At 37.2% G+C, this 20,468-nt stretch overlaps 1 protein-coding gene across 1 annotated transcript in view; it reads left to right on the forward strand.

Moving 5' to 3' along the window:
* Nucleotides 1–1,549: 1,549 nt before the first annotated feature.
* LOC134804380 (uncharacterized) overlaps nucleotides 1,550–20,468 on the forward strand; it is a 71,484-nt gene continuing 52,565 nt past the window's right edge. The window contains exon 1 of the mRNA XM_063777417.1: nucleotides 1,550–1,889. The gene's annotated coding sequence lies outside the window, so the exon portion shown is untranslated. The remainder of the gene's footprint in view (nucleotides 1,890–20,468) is intronic.

Raw genomic sequence — 20,468 nt, forward strand, 5'->3', positions numbered from 1 at the left:
CCTCCCATCTTAAAAGCCGGTAACGAATTGTAGTGAACCTCTTTCTTATAACATTTATTATTTTTCTTTTTTTTTTAACATTTATTTACATACAATATATATACAGTGGTACTACTAAACGAAATTAATAACTAGCTTAAATCTAAAATAGGCCCTTGAGGCATTGTACCAAGGATGCTGGCGGCATTTCCTCGCTGTATCGCAATGCTGATACGTTGTGCGAGGTAGCCGCCAGCTCTTCGGTCACCAGTTACGTCAACCAGATGCTTCGCGATTTCTGCGAACAACTTATGCGCGCTGGGACCCCATGGACCTAGAGTTTCAACACCAAGTCTATCCTATATGCCTAATTCATATTGTCATTCTCATACGTCATGTTTTGCTAATTAAAACCTACAGATTAGGTTTTGCCTATTATTTCACGCATTTACAACCCCTCTAGCTGGTATTGCGGGTGTCCATGGGCGGCGGTAGTCGCTCACCATCAGGCGATTCGTCTGCTTATTTGCTTCCTATATCATAAAAAAATTGCAAGATAAGTATTTAAACTAAATAGGTACTTAATTCATTACAATCATTACTTGCAGTCATTCCTTCATTCCAATCACTACAATATCACTAGGAATGTCATTTCATTAAAGTAATGCCTTTACCTACTTATGATTAACCGACCGTTAGCGAAGGTCTCCGTTTCAGTTTCAGCAAGGCGGAGGCTTTATGTGCTCTATCGTCACTTTTCAAATGTTTAACCGATTTAGATGAAATTTGGTAGGTACGTATAACTAGTTGAAGTCCCGGGGAAGGACATGGGATAGTCTTCATCACACAGATCCGCTTTATGTGTAGGTACCTAGTGCTTATGATGACTTTATAGGGTCATTGTGCTAGTTTTCGCCCACTTGACGTAATTTGAATGTAATTAAACCTACATTGCTGCAGAAATTTGAATTTATTGCAATCCTTAATGTCAAAACAATAATATACATATATCTATCTACATAAAAATAAACGCCTGTATCGCATAAATTTAACATTGACATCGTCATACTATAATGTCATTACAAATGCCTTCGAGAATTAGCTTGGTCCGATTCTACAATATTTTATATTGAAATATATGTCATCTTCTTATACAAATCATAATTACTTGTTACTTATTGACGACCGGTCTGGCCTAGTGGATAGTGACCCTGCCTGCGAAGCCGATGGTCCTGGGTTCGAATCCCAGTAAGGGCATTTATTTGTGTGATGAACACTAATATTTGTTCCTGAGTTATGGTTGTTTTCTATGTATGTAAGTATGTATTTATCTATATAAGTATGTATATCTTCGCTTAGCACCCATAGTACAAGCGTTGCTTAGTTTGGGGCTAGGTTGATCTGTGTAAGATGTCCCCTAATATTTATTTATTTATTTATTTATTCTTATACAAATCATAATTACTAATAATCCTAAAATACTTTTATTTCATTAAAAAAAAACAAAAGTAAAATACTATACCTAAGAACGAAAACTTATGAAAACGCGCTAAACGTTATTAAGTACACGAACACGCAATGAATCCCCCACGTCTATATAATGTCGCCATAACATTAAAAATAAACACGAGAACGAAAGACAAACCATGAACCACTCAACCGATTGTATCGTATCAAAAATAGAATCCGAATATCCACGAAACATATGATTGCAAGCAAAAAACGCGTGAAAAACACCACGCGACACCCAAACCGGCCAGTCCTACGTACACCCTAGCCCTCTGCAGACGCGCGCGGGAACTTTTTAAAAAGTAAAAAATCTTGTCGTTGATGTGTGAGTGATGGAATTTAAAAAGTTGTTTCGGCGGGAAAGCGCAAGGATTTTGACAGATGACGGCCGCTCTGAACAGGTGCGTTCGCGTATAGATAATGGATATAGATTAGCTATTGTGTTTTATAAAATGTGTTTTTTCAAGCGACGCTCTTAATCCTTTGTGTAGAGATTGATTGAAAAGGAAACTGTTTCTTGAGAGTTTTAAAATTGCTACTTTTTACTACTAATCTATTTTATTAGTTTAAATTCTTACTGATCTAATAATTACTACCTTGACCTATTTGTCTTTGTAAGTTTTCAGCACGTCTGTAATATATTTATTAAGATATACTTATCTTATTAGCTTACCTACGAAACGAATCAACTATAGCTTATATACTACTTAAGGATGCCTGACACTAAGGACCGGGCCGGGGCCGGGCCGGAGCTTCCGGCGCTTCGTTTTCTATGGAAAGCACCACGTGATCACCGATCAGCCGTCATAGAAAATGACATGTCGGACGCCTCGGCCCGGGTACGGCCCGGTCTAGCGTGAGTTATCTTTTATTCGTCCAACTATTCGAAAACGTAGTACATAGGTATTTACTATTAGGCTTTAAAACGTAAAGGAAAAAAAAGTAAAAGATGCGGATAAATTAAATGCCTTGCGGCATTTTCTGGCATTCAATTTGTAAAGTTTCTTTGCCTTGTTTTTAAGTTTTGTTACCTCTTTATGTACTTTAACGTTTCATTGAATGCGTATTTTCTTTTGTTACAATTTTGTTTTTCAATTTTTAGCGCAATGCTATCTTTTTACGACATACGATTGATTATTTATATGTATAAAGATGTGTTGTTATACTTGTTATAATTAGTAGTTGGGGAATTGTATGCTGATTATGATCAAACCGTATTATAGTAACACAAGACAGCCAATACATTTTCTGGCCGAAGTATAGGCTATTCGCGTTTTCCTCAAAAATAAGACAAAAGTAACATTTCGGTCCCATAAAATGAATAATCTATAACAGTGGGTACCGACAAACACACCTACATACCTATCTGCTGGGTAAGCCCTAGCCGGTTAGGTTTGCCTTTTCTCTGTGAGATTTCTAGGGACGTGCAGTCGTCAGTCAGACGCACTGGGGGCCTAGCCAAAATGGCAACCAGCAAACCAACATACTTCGAAAACGCCAATCGAAGTTCTTCCAGAACTTCGAAGTTACCACAACCTAAGCTAACTTTGTACCACATGCACACAGTGAATGTTTGAATTTGTCTGTAATGATGGCATTGCCACACTTAACTCACCGCCTCTAGCTTGGTTATTGACGTCTGGCTGTATTCTTTTGTCTATGGCATGGCTTACAACTAATCTATTACCAAACGCAAATAAACGAGCCTTGACATTTTGACAGATGTCTTCGTTTTGACAGTTTGACAGATGTGATAAATACGCGCCAGTCGGAAATACGAAATGTGAAATGGTTACACTAGACGCTTACCTAAATATTGCATGTTAGGGCGACTGCACACTATACTGGTAAACGCAGTCACCTCATTATTGGTCTGGATGGCCTCCTAGCCTAGTTGGTAGTGACTCTGCCTACGAAGCAGGAGGTCCCGGGTCCGGTGTTGTAGGCCCAGCACATGATTGGCGCGACAATATCTCGCATTGCAATAGAACAAGCATTGCTTACTTCTGTGTAAGATTGTCCCCAAAAAATATTTATTTATTTTATAAATATTTATTTATTTTATAAATATTTATTTATTTTATAAATATTTATTTATTTTATAAATGTTTTATATTATATCGTGTGTAATATGCCTAATGTAATGCAAGGCGCGGCGCGAAAATATAAGTGCATTTCTGGCTATATACTTACGGCTTTCCTTGTACATTTTCGCTCACTGTTGAGAAAATACATTTTCATTCGTATTATCTAAATAAGCATATATTTTGGTATTACGAATGAGTGTACATTTTCCAGTGTACCTACTTAGGTACAAAATATTTGGGACCCAGTACGAACTAAAGTGCATTTTCCCCAGAAGTAAAAATGTAGTCATGTCAGTAAATATGGCTCAACTGTACAATATGTGACGCTGAGTTCAAGGTTCAATTTTTTTTTATAGATAGTACTCGTAAAAAGCTATCTCCTCACCAAACCCCATGGTGCGAAACCCCATGGTTTCCGAGTAAAAAACTGCTAAAGTACCCATCCATATTTCCTTCCCGAAGGCTCTCCTACTGTCATACTATACTCCATAGGTTATTATTACGTTCCATCAAAAGTGCGTTCCATTACGTACTAATTTTTCAAACGTTAAAGTGACACAAATAAAACCACTAATCCTAAGCGAGCGAGCGTAGCGAGCGAGCAAGACCTTCTAAGGCAGGTCCGACTCGGATAGGTTAGGTTAGAAGACTAAGGCGGGAGCTCCTTGGAGCTCCCGCCTTAGTCTTCGAGGTTATTTTTTTTTCAACAGCCCAAAAGAGACATAGCTGAAATAAAACTACTTTTTCAATTTCCACAAAATCTCTACTATATTTGGTCAACCAGTACGGTTACCATCAGTTTGTCACTGACATAAACGCCGTCGAGAACGTAATTTACTTTCTATACATCTCGCTCGCACTCGCACTCGCATATTAGTGCAAACGGGATGTATAGAAAGTAAATTACGTTCTCGACGGCGTTTACGTCAGTGACAAACTGATGGTAACCGTACAGATCTTGTCAGTAGAAAAAGGCGGCAATTTTGAAAAATGTAGGCGTGAAGGGATATCGTCCTATAGAAAATTTGAATTTCGTGCCTTTTTTTACTGACAAGATTTGGTTGACCATCTATACCTACCGTGAACCTCAACTACACATAGCAGGTATGTATATATACATACACATATATATAGACTAGTTTAAAAACACGTTTCAAAATGGCTGCCAACGTTCTTCAAACAACCTACTTCATTTAGTCGGATTATCGTTGTAGCCCATGAAAATGCCGTTTATTGGGATTTTTTTTATGGGGGTCATAACTTTTTCCCTATGAATTTTCGCACTTTCCCGATTTCAAAAATAAACTTTAGACATCATTTTCTACCTAAAAAAAAATGAGCTTATTGGCCGCGTCACATATAGTACAGTCCTTCCGTAAATATTGTATAAGTAACATTAACCATGAACAGCCACCATCAGATATGGTACTGAAATTAAATTGCTTGACCTTACCTTTACCTCTATACCTTGAGTATCTAACGTTCGTTACGTAATTATATGAGTACGAGTATTAAGACAACATTCGCTCCACCTAATACTATGTAGGCATTTACTCGTAAATAAAATACAAGTGATAAGTATGTTTGGCTACAAAAAAGTCGAATACTTGCGGGAAATTGTAAATTTATTGCTTATTTATATCCCATAGTTTATTACAATGTCATCGTCAATGTCAGATTTCTATAAAAATATGACCTTAGGCAGAAAAGACTCCGCGCCTCCTAGATCTCCTCCCTTGGACTCTCGTCATGTTAGTGATTGCTGTGGCAGAAGATGCCGCTCTGGTATTGGATGCTGCAATCAACCTCCTCACAACACCTGATTTTCCCCTACGCTACAACAATCATCTGCTATTAACGATGATAATGGCACTCCTATTGTTCTGTTCAAGTCGGTGCAAACTTAGTTTAGACGAACTCTATCTTAAAAAGCTGTAATTAATAGGTATTAATTATCATCACACGTCAAGCCACAGTGACCTCCGCTGTCAATGCTGTTTTCCAAGGAGCTGTAATCATCATCATGAAAGGTGTGGGCGTCAGTGTGGTGTCAATTATAAAGTATCGGCAACCCACTGATAACCCTAACGTTCTTCGTAACGATGCGGCGGACGGCGCTCACAACGCAGACCATACATTACGAAATAAACGCGGCTGTTATCATCACACGTCAAGTTACAGTGGCCTTAGCCGTCAATGCAATATTCTACGCTGTAATCATCACCATGAAGGTGTGGCCGTCAGTGTGATGTCAATTATTTATAAAGTATCGGCAATTAGCCGTAGGGCTAGTTGCAGATGTAGTGCATAATTATTTTCCTTCGTATTTTCACGGAAACGTACGAACGTGTCTTGCTATTTCAGTTAGTGTCGATTCAAAAAGTACTGAGGTTGACTGAAGTAGCATGACAAATATGAATGTTTCCGAGAAAATACGAAGGAAAACAATTATGCACTACATCTGTATTAACGTTTTCTCTTAAGGAAAACGTTGCGTTGCGTTACGTTGCCGTCCAAGCAGACCTGGCGGCGGACTATTAGGTAGATACTAGTAGATTAGAGTGAATTCAAGCACGAAGGTCAAGACCGATCCAGATGACGGCGCACTGTGGACGCCCTCTGTCCCATTTACGGGACAAAGGGCATTAAGTCAAGCCCCTAAAAAGCGTTTATGTGAAACCCAACGGGCAGCTCTCTCTGGCGCGCGACATTAACGCCGAGAACGGACGGACAAGAACTGCGCAAGTGCTGTAAAAACTCGCGCGCAATAAACGGCCTCGTTAATACACTCACCAGCCGATGAGGGCAGCGAGCCCCTTACACACGGCTTGATTCGAACTTTAAGATACGTCACAAATTTGCTAAAGATACGATATGGATCGGATATGTCAGTGTCAAAAGTGTCGATATTTACTTAATAAAGGGGCCCACTGATTAACAGTCCGCCGGACGGTATCGGCCTGTCAGTTGTTCGGAGCTGTGCAAATTTTGTTCTTACTGACAGGCCAATACCGTCCGGCGGACTGTTAATCAGTGGGCCCCTTTAAGCGCTAGCAGATAGTATAGTTTGTCAAACGACTGTCGCATTTCAATCATAGACAGAGAGAATCATACTATCTTTGTCTTACACTAGTACTAGCATCCAAAATAAAAGGATGAGTATAGTTTTCCTGGTTCTTACTGACTGACAAATTGGTTTGACCAACTATAGTTATCAAACACGTACAAACAGCAACACTCTTAACTGTCCATCGGACCTTATGCCTTTTGTAATGAATGACTAATAAGGTTTACGAACTGTCAGTTAACAGTGTGGGCGATGGTACTCCTCCTTATGCTTTTATGTCGTTATTTTGAACACATGCCCTCTTGTTGTAGCAAGACAAGGTATGTAGGATGTATGAAATGAACCCTTGACAACGTTATCGGTTCATTAACCTACATACAGCCTTTAAACACAACCCCCTGTCGCAAACTCGGTTGATATAATCAGCTTGACACTCTACACATTCGCAACTCACAGTCGCCAGATATACCTATAAGATTGGCTAATGCGCTCAAAAATATCTTACCATACACTTTATCGTTATGAAAAAAAAATAGAGCGAGTAGTAGTTTTGTTTGTAAAACATCTACTCGTTCTAATTTCTTTGTAGGTACTTACTTATTACAATTTCGAGCAACAAAAACTAGTACTAGATGTAGATATAGGTACGTTACTTGAATGTCCATGTCCAATTTCATGTTATTTCATAATGTCAATCAATCAATGTACAATCAATCGTTTATTTACGTTACGTCGTTTTTAGGGTTCCGTACCCAAAGGGTAAAACGGGACCCTATTACTAAGACTCCGCTGTCCGTCCGTTTGTCCGTCCGTCCGTCCGTCCGTCCGTCTGTCACCAGGCTGTATCTCACGAACTGTGATAGCTAGACAGTTGAAATTTTCACAGATGATGTATTTCTGTTGCCGCTGTAACAACAAATACTAAAAACAGAATAAAATAATGACTTAAGTGGGGCTCCCATACAACAAACGTGATTTTTAACCGAAGTTACGCAACGTCGGGAGGGGTCAGTACCTACTTGGATGGGTGACCGGTTTTTTTTTGCCGTTTTTTTGCATTATGGTACGGAACCCTTCGTGCGCGAGTCCAACTCGCACTTGCTCGGTTTTTTATATGAGAGCGTATCGTCGGTTGTATTGTAGATTGTAGATTCGTGTGACTGTTAAGGTCTCGATAAACCGCTCTGTTCATATATTTGTGAACACCTCGGCCGCTCAGATATATCTGGTGGTGACTGGACATTGTACAACTAAGGTACGGCCCGATTCGAACTTTAAGATACGTTAATTAAATATCTAGAAACTTGATGAATTACATATTTCAGTATCAAATATGACGTTTCTTCAAACAAAAACGCCACTTTTTACTTTTTACACTGCACATCTAATCCATATCGGTTCACGATCTATTAATTGACGTATCATAAAGTTCGAATCGGGCAGGTAGGTACTTGCGCCAAAGGCGGGTCGGTTTTTAAGTTTGCATACTTTCAAAATTGCATACAATTATTAAGGGCAAATGGGTTCAAATCCATGTTTGCTAGTACCATAGACAAAACTGCAAGTTCATAGAAAAGGATGGGCCTTCTTTCGTGCAGGTACGGTGAAGGAAGTATGTAGCTAGTGAAAATAGTACACTCAACGTCAAAAAAATCGCACCTAGCTCCGAAAATTAGTTTCAAGCAAATGTAGCTCTTATCTTATGCATTGTACCCTGTCAATATTGCTATTATTTGAAAGGGTCAATTTCACCAAACGAGCATTTTTATCTAATTTCCATGGAATTTTGAAATATTGATATGATTATCAATATTTCAAAATTGACCCTTTCAATAACAAAATGTCATGTGATAATTCATAGAAAAATAAAATAAAGCCAATATTACTTTCAGGGTACACATATTCAAAGATATTTCAGTTTGAAAATTTGATCCGGGCACGGGAAATTTTCTGTCCATGGGAATTGGATTTTGCTGGCCCGGAAATTAGATTTCTAAGAATTATTCAATCAATCAATCAAAAATATACTTTATTCATGTAGGCCTAGCAACAAGCTCTTATGAATCGTAATTAATCTTAATCTAATTATCAGAGCAATTTATTGATGTTAATATTATTCCATAATAAAATTGGATTATTATACATATCAAATTTAACACTAAGAATTTCACAAAAGGATCGTCAAACATTAAAAAGATTGTATAAAAAAATACTAGTCTAGAATTTCTAGAATAAAATCTAAATGTCAAAAAAAAAGCATAAGTAACAAAAGAAGTAGATAGTATTACATCGGAATATCCATTTCCTCATCAATAATCAAATATACCTAATAAATAAATAATCATTTCGAATAACAATTAATCCCACGTTGTAATATCATTCATGTAGTCTTGTGTGGTATAATAAGCTTTAGAAATAAGTTTACGCTTTACATAATTCTTAAATTTATTAATAGATAATTCAGTAATATGGTTTGGAAGTTTATTATAAAATCTTACACAATTACCCATGAATGATTTTTTAATTTTATGGAGCCGAGTGAAGGGCACTGCGAGCTTATGTTTATTTCTAGTATTAATATTATGAATTTCACAATTTTTCCTAAAATTTACAATATTTTTATGTACATACAGAATATTCTCATAAATTTATTGACAGTGCACTGTCATTATGTCAATTTCCTTAAATTTATCTCTAAGTGAGTCTCTATGGTTCATTTTGTATATTGCTCGAATAGCCCGCTTCTGCAGAACAAAAATGGTATTTATCTCTGAAGCACCGCCCCACAGTAAAATACCATATGCCATAATGCTATGGAAGTAACTAAAATATACTAATCGAGCTGTTTTCACGTCAGTTAACTGACGGATTTTGCTCACTGCAAAAGCTGCAGAGCTCAGTCTATTCGAAAGAGTAGCAATATGGGGACCCCACTGGAGTTTAGAATCTAAAGTTATACCAAGAAAAACTGTACTATCAACTAATTCCAATTCCTCATCCTTCACAATGACACTTGTTTGCACATGCCTTACGTTACTACTAGTGACAAACTTAATACATTTAGTCTTTTTCTCATTTAACAATAAATTATTAACATTGAACCAATTTACTACTTTTAAAATGGCATTGTTTACATCATTGTAAGCTTGTTGCTGTCGTTTGACTTTGAAAATAAGTGAGGTGTCGTCTGCAAACAATACTATATCATGGTGGGTCTTAACAAGGAATGGCAAGTCATTTATGTAGATAAGGAACAGGAAAGGCCCCAATATTGACCCCTGTGGTACACCCATAGAGACCAATGACCCAGGTGATCGCTGTCCATTTACATCGACCCTTTGTATTCTACCATTTAAGTAGGACTTAAGTAAATTCAGTGCCGATCCTCTAACTCCGTAATAATGAAGTTTCCTGATTAATGTTTCATGACAAACACAGTCGAAGGCCTTAGATAAATCACAGAAGACACCTAAAGCATCTCGTGACTCCTCCCAGGCATCGAAAATATGCTTAATTAGCTCAACACCGGCATCGGTTGTTGAGCGACCCCGTGTAAAACCAAACTGCTTATTTTGCATCAAATTATTAACGTTAAAATGTCGTACTAATTGAGAAAGAACTAATTTTTCAAAAATCTTGCTAAATGTTGGTAGCACAGATATCGGTCTAAAGTTAGTGGGGTCAGAGCTGCTACCAGATTTAAATAAAGGAATTACTTTACTATGTTTCATTAGATCAGGAAACTCGCCGCAATCAACACTGTTGTTAAATATAACTACCAAGTCAGGCGCTACAATTTCTACTAAGGATTTGACAGCATGGACAGAGACTCTCCAGAGGTCATTAGTTTTTTTGACATTAATTGATTTAAACGCCTTTATTACATCTGAGGTACAAACATGTTCAAAATGAAGGTCTCCACAACACTCTGGAGCGTTGTGTTTTAATAATGTAACAGCAGATGAGGGCGATGAATTTAAATCCTTAGTTGTGGATACGGGTACCTCGGTGAAAAATTTTTCATTCGTATGAAAAATTCGTATTTAAACTATGTTTTTTATTAATCAAAAGTAAAATAATAAAGTTTTAGGATTATTAATGACCTATTTCACATTTGCGATCTATTGCATGGTTTTAAAGCATCATACAAAAATAAAACTGATGATTCAAAAACTTAACTAATGAAGTTAACGATCTTTCTGAATTAAATAAGAATAAATGTATTTTTTTTAATGTATTAATCATTAATAATAATCAAACTGATTACTTAGTCCATCGCTTTCACCCAATAACCTAGTTCATTTTAGATACCATCAACTCTCAATAGCCCTTGCACCCTGGCGGGTGCTGCCTCTGCGTGCGTCCCATGACACGGGTAAGGGCAGCATCCGCTCGGTGTACCCCTTACATTTAATTAAAGTGTCAAAAGGGCCTCTACGTGTTGGCTTCGGCTCCGCGCACGCCTCCCAAAGGTCCGGAACACCATTGTTCCGTGATGGGAAAGACATCAAACTGATTATTATTAGTATAGCCTTTAGACTTTAAGAAACATCGTCGTAGTTGATTTCAATTTTATATAATAGAATATCGTATGAACACTTGGACAGCCTTTAAATAGGTTTGTTTAAAAGTAGTATATTACTAATATTTATGAATAACATTGATTGTTTTGGTTTTTTAATGAGTCTGAATATTAGAATCGTAAGCTTTAACGATAGAATTTGTTAGCATTCGTGGATTCGCAGCGAACTAAAAGCGATATTTTCTATGTATTCATTAAAATTCGCATAATATATGGCCCAGTTGTATTTGTTCCATGATATATGACCTAAATAACGCTAAAAGACATATAACGTCCATAGTAATAGCGTTTAATAATTAAAATAAATGATGATTTCTAATTACCGTGCCTAGAAAACGAGGCATGGGAATTAGATTTCGTAAGAAATAAAATCGTCTAAAATCGAATTCGCATATTACAGAAATTCTATGTTATCCTCAATAATAAGATAGAAATGGGCTATGTCACACTAGTGCTCGTTCACGAAAAGATGTTTAAATTATATACATTATTGTGGCCACAGAAATTATTATTGTGGCCATGGAAATTAGATAAAAATTGTCGCCCTACCCGTTTTCATTGTTCTGTCGTAAATTTCTAGAAACTTCAGTGGCTTCTCAAAATCGTACCTATATTATCTGTTAGAAGACACATGACAGAACAAGAAAAGGGAAGTGCAGTACAAGTCCAGGCTTCACGCGCGATGTTGATTGGTTTTGATTTGAAAATTTTCAACAAATTACAATTATAATCTAAAAAGTATGATCCTAGAAAGTATGAACTATATACATACTTCTGAATTCAATCACACAAATCTGCGTATTTATATAAGTATTTACAATCTGTTATTTTTGAAGTCGGTGCCAGCCTTAAACAAATTGGAGCACCTTAGTGAAGCACCGGCACCGACTCCAAAAGTAACAGATTGTAAATACAGTCAAACCTGTATTAAGCGAGAGCTCAAAGGGCCAGAATATTTTTCTCGCTCATAGAGGTTTTTCTCTAATCCGAGTTTCTCACTCTTCAGGTAAGGGATCGAAGATTTCTCGCTTAGGCAGGTTTGAAAAAGAAGTCGCAGTGATATGTTCTATTACTGAAATTACTTATTCGATACAGCTAATATGTATGGAAACTAAATTTACTTTTCGTGTGTGTTTTCGTGATATCCCGTTCTCGAAACAGATTGCAATTTTTATCGTTAATACCACTGGTTAATACCTATTTTTCATTTGGACATTCCTACCAACCATTCTACACAATCAATACGTAGGCACTGAGCAAGTTTGATCGAAAATATCGGTTCACGACGCACATTTTTTTTCTCCAAAAGAATCAAAAACAATGACCTTAGGTCGTAGGTAGAGAAACCCTTTTTTATAAACAATTAAAAAAATGGTCAGATGCACCACGTGCGCGTTAGTTCCACGAAAATGAGAAAGTATCAAAAATAACGGATAATAATTACACTCAGGATTCTCCCTTATAGAGGCCAAGGGAGAGACACTCTCTGATACAGAGGTTCGAACGGGATAAACGACTTTCTCTTAAAGAGGGTTGTATCTTTCGCTAATAGAGGTAATCTAGGGCAAAAATGACGGGACCTTATAATTACTCTCGCTAATAGAGGTTTCTCGTTTATCCAGTTCTAACTTATCCAGCGGGCTCAGCACGGTTCCATTTTTATCGACTATCACTATGCGCGTCCCTTTCGCACTTACATACTTGTTAGAATGTGACAGGCATGGTGACAAGGGATAAAAACGCGACCGTGCTAAGCCGGCAGGTTTGACTGTATATAAATACGCAGATTTGTGTGATTGATTTCAGAAGTATGTATATAGTTAATATAGTTCATACTTTTTAGATTATAATTGTAATTGTAGGGTAGGTATTCACTTGCGTTATTGAAGACAAAATAATTATTTTTTCTTTTCAGTGCGCTATTGTTTTTGTTGGTCGATTCGTTTCGTGTTAGGGCCGGTTTTTTATTGCCTTTTAGTTTTTTTTCGGCGGTTAAATTTTTTTGTTAAAAAGTTTTTATTTTATAATTTTCTGTGGCTATAATTTATACAAATTATTACATGCTTAATTTATGATTATTACTTTTAAAATAGCTACCTACCTTGCTTTAGCTATTAACTGTTATATTAATAATCCTACTTTAACTATTATTTTGTTCTGTAATATAAATAAATTACCCCTATTTTCCCACCCTTAGGGTAGGATTTTTTTCCAAATTTTTATTATTATTACGACTACACTGTCAAAAGTTATGCGTGGTCATACGTTACAATCGGTGAGTGAAAAAAATCAATCATCCCCTATTTTCCTACCCTTGAGGTTGGAATTTTTTTTCCAAAATTATATGGGACCAACTTCGAGGTATACCCTTTCCAATAAAAAAATAATTATCAAAATCAAACTACGCTGTAAAAAGTTATGCGTAGTCATACATAAAAAAAAATATACGCGTCGACTTGAGAACCTCCTCCGTTTTTTTCGTCGGTTGAAAAAAACTCTCGAGCTCGGACAAAATTTAATCATCGATCACGAATTATTTACCACAAAGAAGTTAATGTTTTATATGCTAAGTGATAATAAATACCATCTAGTTTAAGTATTTAATATTCAACAAGTGATACTAATGTACAGTTTTTAGTAGGAATTTTCATTATACTCAAAAACAGATTCCGGATAGGGCACGGGAGTAGTAATTTGTGGCTTTAAGTATTTTTAAGTGTACCCTAAAAACAAATTAATCAGTGAATTCATGTTGATCGCGGTGTGGAAGTGTGACTTCTTTATGAAAAAAATAAATGGTACGTATTATCTGATGCTACCGTCCGATTTTCATCTCGGACACAAAAAAAATCGCGTTCTGAAAATGACCCGAGAGCGCATTTATGAACTTTAAAAAAATAAATCGTAATTTTACGTAAAACGACCATCGCCGAATATCGGCGTTTTGTTTTAAAAAAGGTACTATTAATTATTCTGTGAAAAAGGGTCGAGATCCGATTTTAATGAGTTCGTTGTTGTGCAATCCTGGACGGGTATAAAATGGGGGGTAAAGGTTAGTTATGGGCCATTCGCTCTCCAGAGGTCACTGAGGTCACTACTGAACAATTACAACAAGAAAAAAACCCTTGGCCATGGATACCAGACCAGAAGAAGCAGCTGAAAAGGTGGCACTGCTGCAATCAGGCCGTGTCAAGTTGCTGAAAGATTCAACATAAGCGATTTCCGAGTGCGTCGAGTCCTGCAGCGGTTCCAAGAGACTGGTGGTTAAATTAAGACAACACTGCTCTTCCGCTAGAGATAACCGGTACATTGTAACAAACTCTTTGCAGAACCGTTTCTCCGACGCTGTTGAGCTGCAGCAGCAGCTTCTAGCAGCTCAGAGAACAGCAGTAAGCATCTCTACGATCGGAAAAAGGCTGGAGGAGAAGAGGATGTTGCCTCGTAGAGCTGCTACAGGCCCTCAATTAAAGCCAGAGCATACAACCAGGAAGCAATTTTGCAGACTGCACGAATATTGGACGTTTGAACAATAGAAGGATGTCCTCTTTTCCAACGAGACGAGGGTATGCCTTTACACCAACGACAGGTGCAGGAGGGTGTATAGGAGGCAGGGAGAGCAATTCACGCAAGCCTACACCATAGAAACCGTCTGCTAAGGGGGCGGATCTCGCATGTTCTGGGGCGGCATTTCGATCGACGGGAAAACTGATCTCGTGTGCATTTCCCGCACTGAAGGTGGTCACAGCTGCCACACTGCGTTGTTTGTGCGAGACTACCTGCGTGAGGTTGGGATCACCGTAATGGAGTGGCCAGCAAGGAGCCCTGACCTGAACCCAATCGAACATCTCTTTTCTGTATCTGTTGATTTTGTAGTGTTTAAACCCGAATACAAATGATTCCGAAATTAAATTCATTGACTGCTTGCAGTATATAGCTTGTTCTTCAGTTATGGGTTCAAAGGTCAAGATATACGGGACGGCGGTCGGGTGCGTCGGGAATCAGGCAGGTCATCAGATAAGGCGGTGACAAAATGGCTGCTTCCTCGAGCGGCAAGATGCATGTATGTACGCAGAGTTATGAACTTCATATACCTACGGGTAGCTTTAGACGGGGGCAGGGGACAGAATAGATAAGGTACCAAAAAGGCACATCGTTAGAATATTGTTATTTTTATTTTCTTGCAGTTTTGTCTATGGTATTACCGAACATAGACGCAAAACTTGAACGCTTATGGAAATTTTGATAGTAGGCAACCGATTCTTTGGCGCTGGTACCTTATATCCATTTCCAAAATGGCGGACTTGGTGAGTTCGAAAACCTTTGGATCCGGGATCCGGTCAGTGTACGACCGGTCATTGTGGAGATCCTTGGAATTTCTTTAATTACAACATAATACAGTAAAATTATACATTTAGCGTTTGCGTCAAATCCGGTAGTTCTGATTTTTTGCAGACTTATTTATGATGTTAGTCCAATGAATAACCCAAGTTGGTGACCTCGAGCGCCGAACGCAACTTTGTCAAAAATCGAAAAACCTGGGAAAATTTCGGTTTTTGTTTAGTTTTGGGCGATTCAACCCTAAAGGACTAGTTTTTGATAGTACTTTCCTTAGACGTTTTTAAAGAAGACTAAATTTGCTACAATACGAGATTAGAACTGTCTCTGTAGTTTGAATAGTTTCCGAGATAAAGGCTTTCAAAATTTAGATTTTTTTGAAATTAAATTCGTAAGCTAAGTGAGTGCAGTGAGTATGCACTTTTGACTCAGGCGATGCCGCTTGGCACGATTATTCCTAAGGTCAAACAAAGCTGATTTGGCGCGGTAGCCACGATATCGTACCGTGCCTACCCCCCAAAAAGGGAGGGGAAAGGGTCGGATCCCCAGGTCCAATCTAGGCTATATTTCTTCCTGCTCTTAGCAACTAGGGCAAGTTATATATGATTTTCATATAATTTAGGGCTTCCTTATTCTATAAAGTATCACTTCAAAGCAGGCATTCATACATTTTTTTGTAAAAATATGAAGCGGATTGAGTGACGATTTCCATAGAAATGTAATTATGGCCAAAGTCAAAAGTTAAAAATCTTTAAAAAAACACTTAACTTGGCGTTTTAAAAGTATGAATATAATGTTTTCATCCCTAAATTATATGAAAATGATATATAACGTGCCCTAGCTCCTAAGAGTAGGAAGAAATATAGCAAAGATTGGACCTGGGGATCCGACCTTTCCCCTCCCTTTTTGGGGGGGTATGCACGGTACGATCTCGTAGCTACTGGGCCAAATCAGTTTTGTTTGACCTTAGGAACAATCGTGCCAAGCGGCATCGCCTGAGTCAAAAGTGCATACTCACTGCACTCACTTAGCTTACGAGCGCCATTTCAAAAAAATCTAAATTTTGAAAGCCTTTATCTCGGAAACTATTCAATCTACTGAGACAGTTCTAATCTCGTATTGTAGCAAATTTAGTCTTCTTTAAAAACGTCTAAGGAAGGTACTATCAAAAACTAGTACTTTAGGGTTAGAATCACCCAAAACTAAACAAAAACCGAAATTTTCGCAGGTTTTTCGATTTTTGACAAAGTTGCGTTCGGCGCTCAAGGTCACAAACTTGGATTATTAATTCGGCCAACATCATAAATAAGTCTGCAAACAATCAGAACTACCGGATTTTATTGACGCAGAAGAGCCACGTTACAAAATTCTACAATTTCACTGGATTAACAGTCAATTACAAATATTATAACTGCGGCATATTGTTTATAATTTTAACAAACGTTTGCGTTAGTATGGCGTTAGCGTATCAAAGCTAAAGGAGAATATTTTGAAGATATAGAGAGATATTTTGTTTTAGTAAAATTATTAATAGTTTTACTTGTGAATAACATTTTGTAAAAGACGTGTTAGTAAGAAAAATAATTGCATCAAATATTTATCAACGTATTTCTAGGTCACCCTGTATTTATACATTATTTCACAAAATGATAGATGATTTATAAAAGTAAAAAACCGGCCAAGTGCGAGTCGGACTCGCACACGAAGGGTTCCGTACCATTATCTATAAAAACGGTCACCCATCCAAGTACTGACCCCGCCCGACGTTGCTTAACTTCGGTCAAAAATCACGTTTGTTGTATGGGAGCCCCACTTAAATCTTTATTTTATTCTGTTTTTAGTATTTGTTGTTATAGCGGCAACAGAAATACATCATCTGTGAAAATTTCAACTGTCTGGCTATCACGTTTCGTGTGACAGACGGACGGACGGACAGCGGAGTCTTAGTAATAGGGTCCCGTTTTACCCTTTGGGTACGGAACCCTAACAAACCATCAATGAGTTAATTTATGTTTTGTCCCTTTCTAACAAACACATAAGTTAAAATGACAGTTTATGAATTACGCCATTAGTATACAAACATAGGATAGGGCTTTAATAATGACAGTAAGTAGGTAATTAAGTTTTCAAAAGCATCTTAAAAACTTTAACAGTTAAAGGTGGAATAATAATTATTAAATAAACAATAATAAAGCCGCAGTAACCGCAATAAAATTCTAAATGCTAATTAAATCATTTTATTACTTACACTACTAATGCAAGTTCGACTGTAACTCTACAAGCATTCGATTCAAAATGCATTACAAATGACACAGCTTTTAAGAATAGAGGAAGATTAAACGTTACTATTAAAAGCGCATATCTACTATTTAAATGTTGAACTAAAATGAGTCTTAATTGTTCTATAATAAGGTTCAAATTAGGAGTAACGTTGAATAATCTGAGTTCTCAAAGTTCTGACACACAAATCTGTCTCTGATTGCTGGTATTAAAACTTTTAGAGCCAAGTGACTGCAGTTATTTCAAAGAAAACTACGTTATTCTTAACAACCAAAACGTTTGAAATCTATTACCTGAATACGTATTTTTTTCTTTCGAATAATAGCTCCTTCTTTACTCTAAAGCCAGTTAAACGTGTAATAGGTAGCCTACGAGTGAAAGTTTTACCATTGACAAAACGCGGCTGACGATGGAATACAAAACACAAACGTACCCAATATTTATATACATCAATACATACAAAGAATGCTGAAATCATAAATCCTTGCGTAGTCGGGCCATGCAGAACTGAAGTTTATAGCAGAAGGCAAATTGAACGTACAATACGTACATTTATACATCTCAGTTTTATTTGGCCTCTAGGTCGATTTAAGAATAAGAATAAGAATTAGAATAGATTTGTGTACCTACTAACGAATGTTCTTTTTTACGATAACTTCTAAAATTAGAAACAAAAGTAAAAAAAGCCTTAGACAATGATTAAGCTAGAAATGCATTCTGCATTCAATGTCTGTCCATTCAGTGGCATACAATGCAAAAGTTGCACAATACAAAATTCAGTTTAGTTTGCCATCTAAAGTAGATAACTGTGACAATTCTAACTTTGTAATGCCATAGAGAAAAAAATACATAGATTGCTCACTCATTGATTGGGAGCACTCTTCTCTTACTATAATTTCTCTATGGTAATGCCTAGTTTAAGTTAATGTCGTACAGAACGGACTAAGACCTATTTTGTATTGGTTTGCTTCTATAGCGCCAAAAGTGTGTTCAAAATCATCACTTAAAAGTCAATTCCACCAGCCAACTTGAGGAAACAATTAAAACTTTGCCACTCTTGTGGATAAAATGCAACTTTCTCATCAGTTTTGACGAATAAAGAGAGCCTTAAGAGGGAGGACTACATGCTGAGTTGTGACCCTTTTATGGCATTTTGCACTAAATGTTATACATTGTATATTTGTCAACATGTTTTTGTCATCTGTGTTTGTTTGTCATAAATAAATGTTTTTCTATTTCTATTTCTTAAGTACTTATAGCTACTGTCAACAAAAGTAACTTTCTTCATACAATTTCCATTTCGGGAGAAAATGTTTTCCACTAACTAAATCTTAACATACGAGTACAACAACAATTGCGAGAGGTCGCACAGGAAGCAAGTCGCAAGAAAAGTGGCGCTGTCTTGTGTCGGAGGCCAAGTCTCATTAGAGTAAATCTTAACATAGGTATCACTTTAATTTTGATGTGTCGAAAACATATGCATTGGGGCTCGTATTTAAAAGTGGAAAAGCTTTTCTCTTTTTGTGTGGACGATCACGTGCTATACTTCACTCTAAATAAGGTGGTGTGGTGATAAAATATTGGTCACACATAGTAATGATACAACGGTGCCGAAACCCAACGCAAGCAAACCCACCCTCCAGTATTTAATAAGCGAAAACCCTAATCACGTAATTCCCTGATATAGGTGTCCCGAAATTTTTATCTACCGCCGTTTTCGCCTAATCGTCGCACTGGGACCGTGCATGGCCAGAGGGGGCTGCGAGGGGTTGGGAGGGGCTGGGATTGCGAAGGGTAGCCGTAAATCGTAGTTGGCCGGAGAAATATTTGGAGCATCCTGTATTAGGAGATTTGGTAGTTTTTTGGAACTTTTGACCTATTTGTCAGCGTTAGAATGGTAAGGCGGAAGGAATAGATAATATTATTAAGATGTTACAGAAAATGATATTTAATAGGTATTTGACATCATAACATGAAAGAATCTTAAATAAGGGTCACTAAAAATAATAATTGGTGTGTTTCTTCTCTCTCTTCCCGTATCTCGTAATTTTTTTCTATCTCTATTGGACGCCATTTTACACATATTTTTGATAAATTAGTTTTTACACTTTACTCGTTTATTTTGTAAGTTTTTTTTTTAATGTTGAGAATATAGTTCATCATTTAAATAATATTATTAAGGATCCTTTAGGTAGAGCTTTTATTTATGAAACCATCTCTACTTGTTATTTCAGTATCCAGAAGCTATCCACAGATGGCCGGAGCTATACCTTAGGCTATATCCTAGGTATCGCGTCGAAGCCTAACGTCAGCAGCTATGCGGCACCTGCAGGCTTAAGTCATCAAACAGAATAACTTAGATTAAGCCCGGAGTCTAGAATTAGGCCAGTTTGCCTAAATATTGTAGAATTATATTTGATCAGAATCACTATTTAGAATATATTTGTTATAAAAAAAGTGAGGTAGGTAATTATTTTATAAAATTTAAACGAGCAGACCAATTGGCTGATGGTAAGCGATTACCGTCGCCCATGGGCACCCACAACACCAGTGTAGTTGTACCTAAGTGCGTTGCGATGAGATGGATCGGAGTATTTTTTGTCAAGCTACGCTTGGAACGAGCGAGGTT

This window comes from Cydia splendana, chromosome Z, assembly GCF_910591565.1.
Source record: "Cydia splendana chromosome Z, ilCydSple1.2, whole genome shotgun sequence".
In the NCBI taxonomy this organism is placed as follows: Eukaryota; Metazoa; Arthropoda; class Insecta; order Lepidoptera; family Tortricidae; genus Cydia; species Cydia splendana.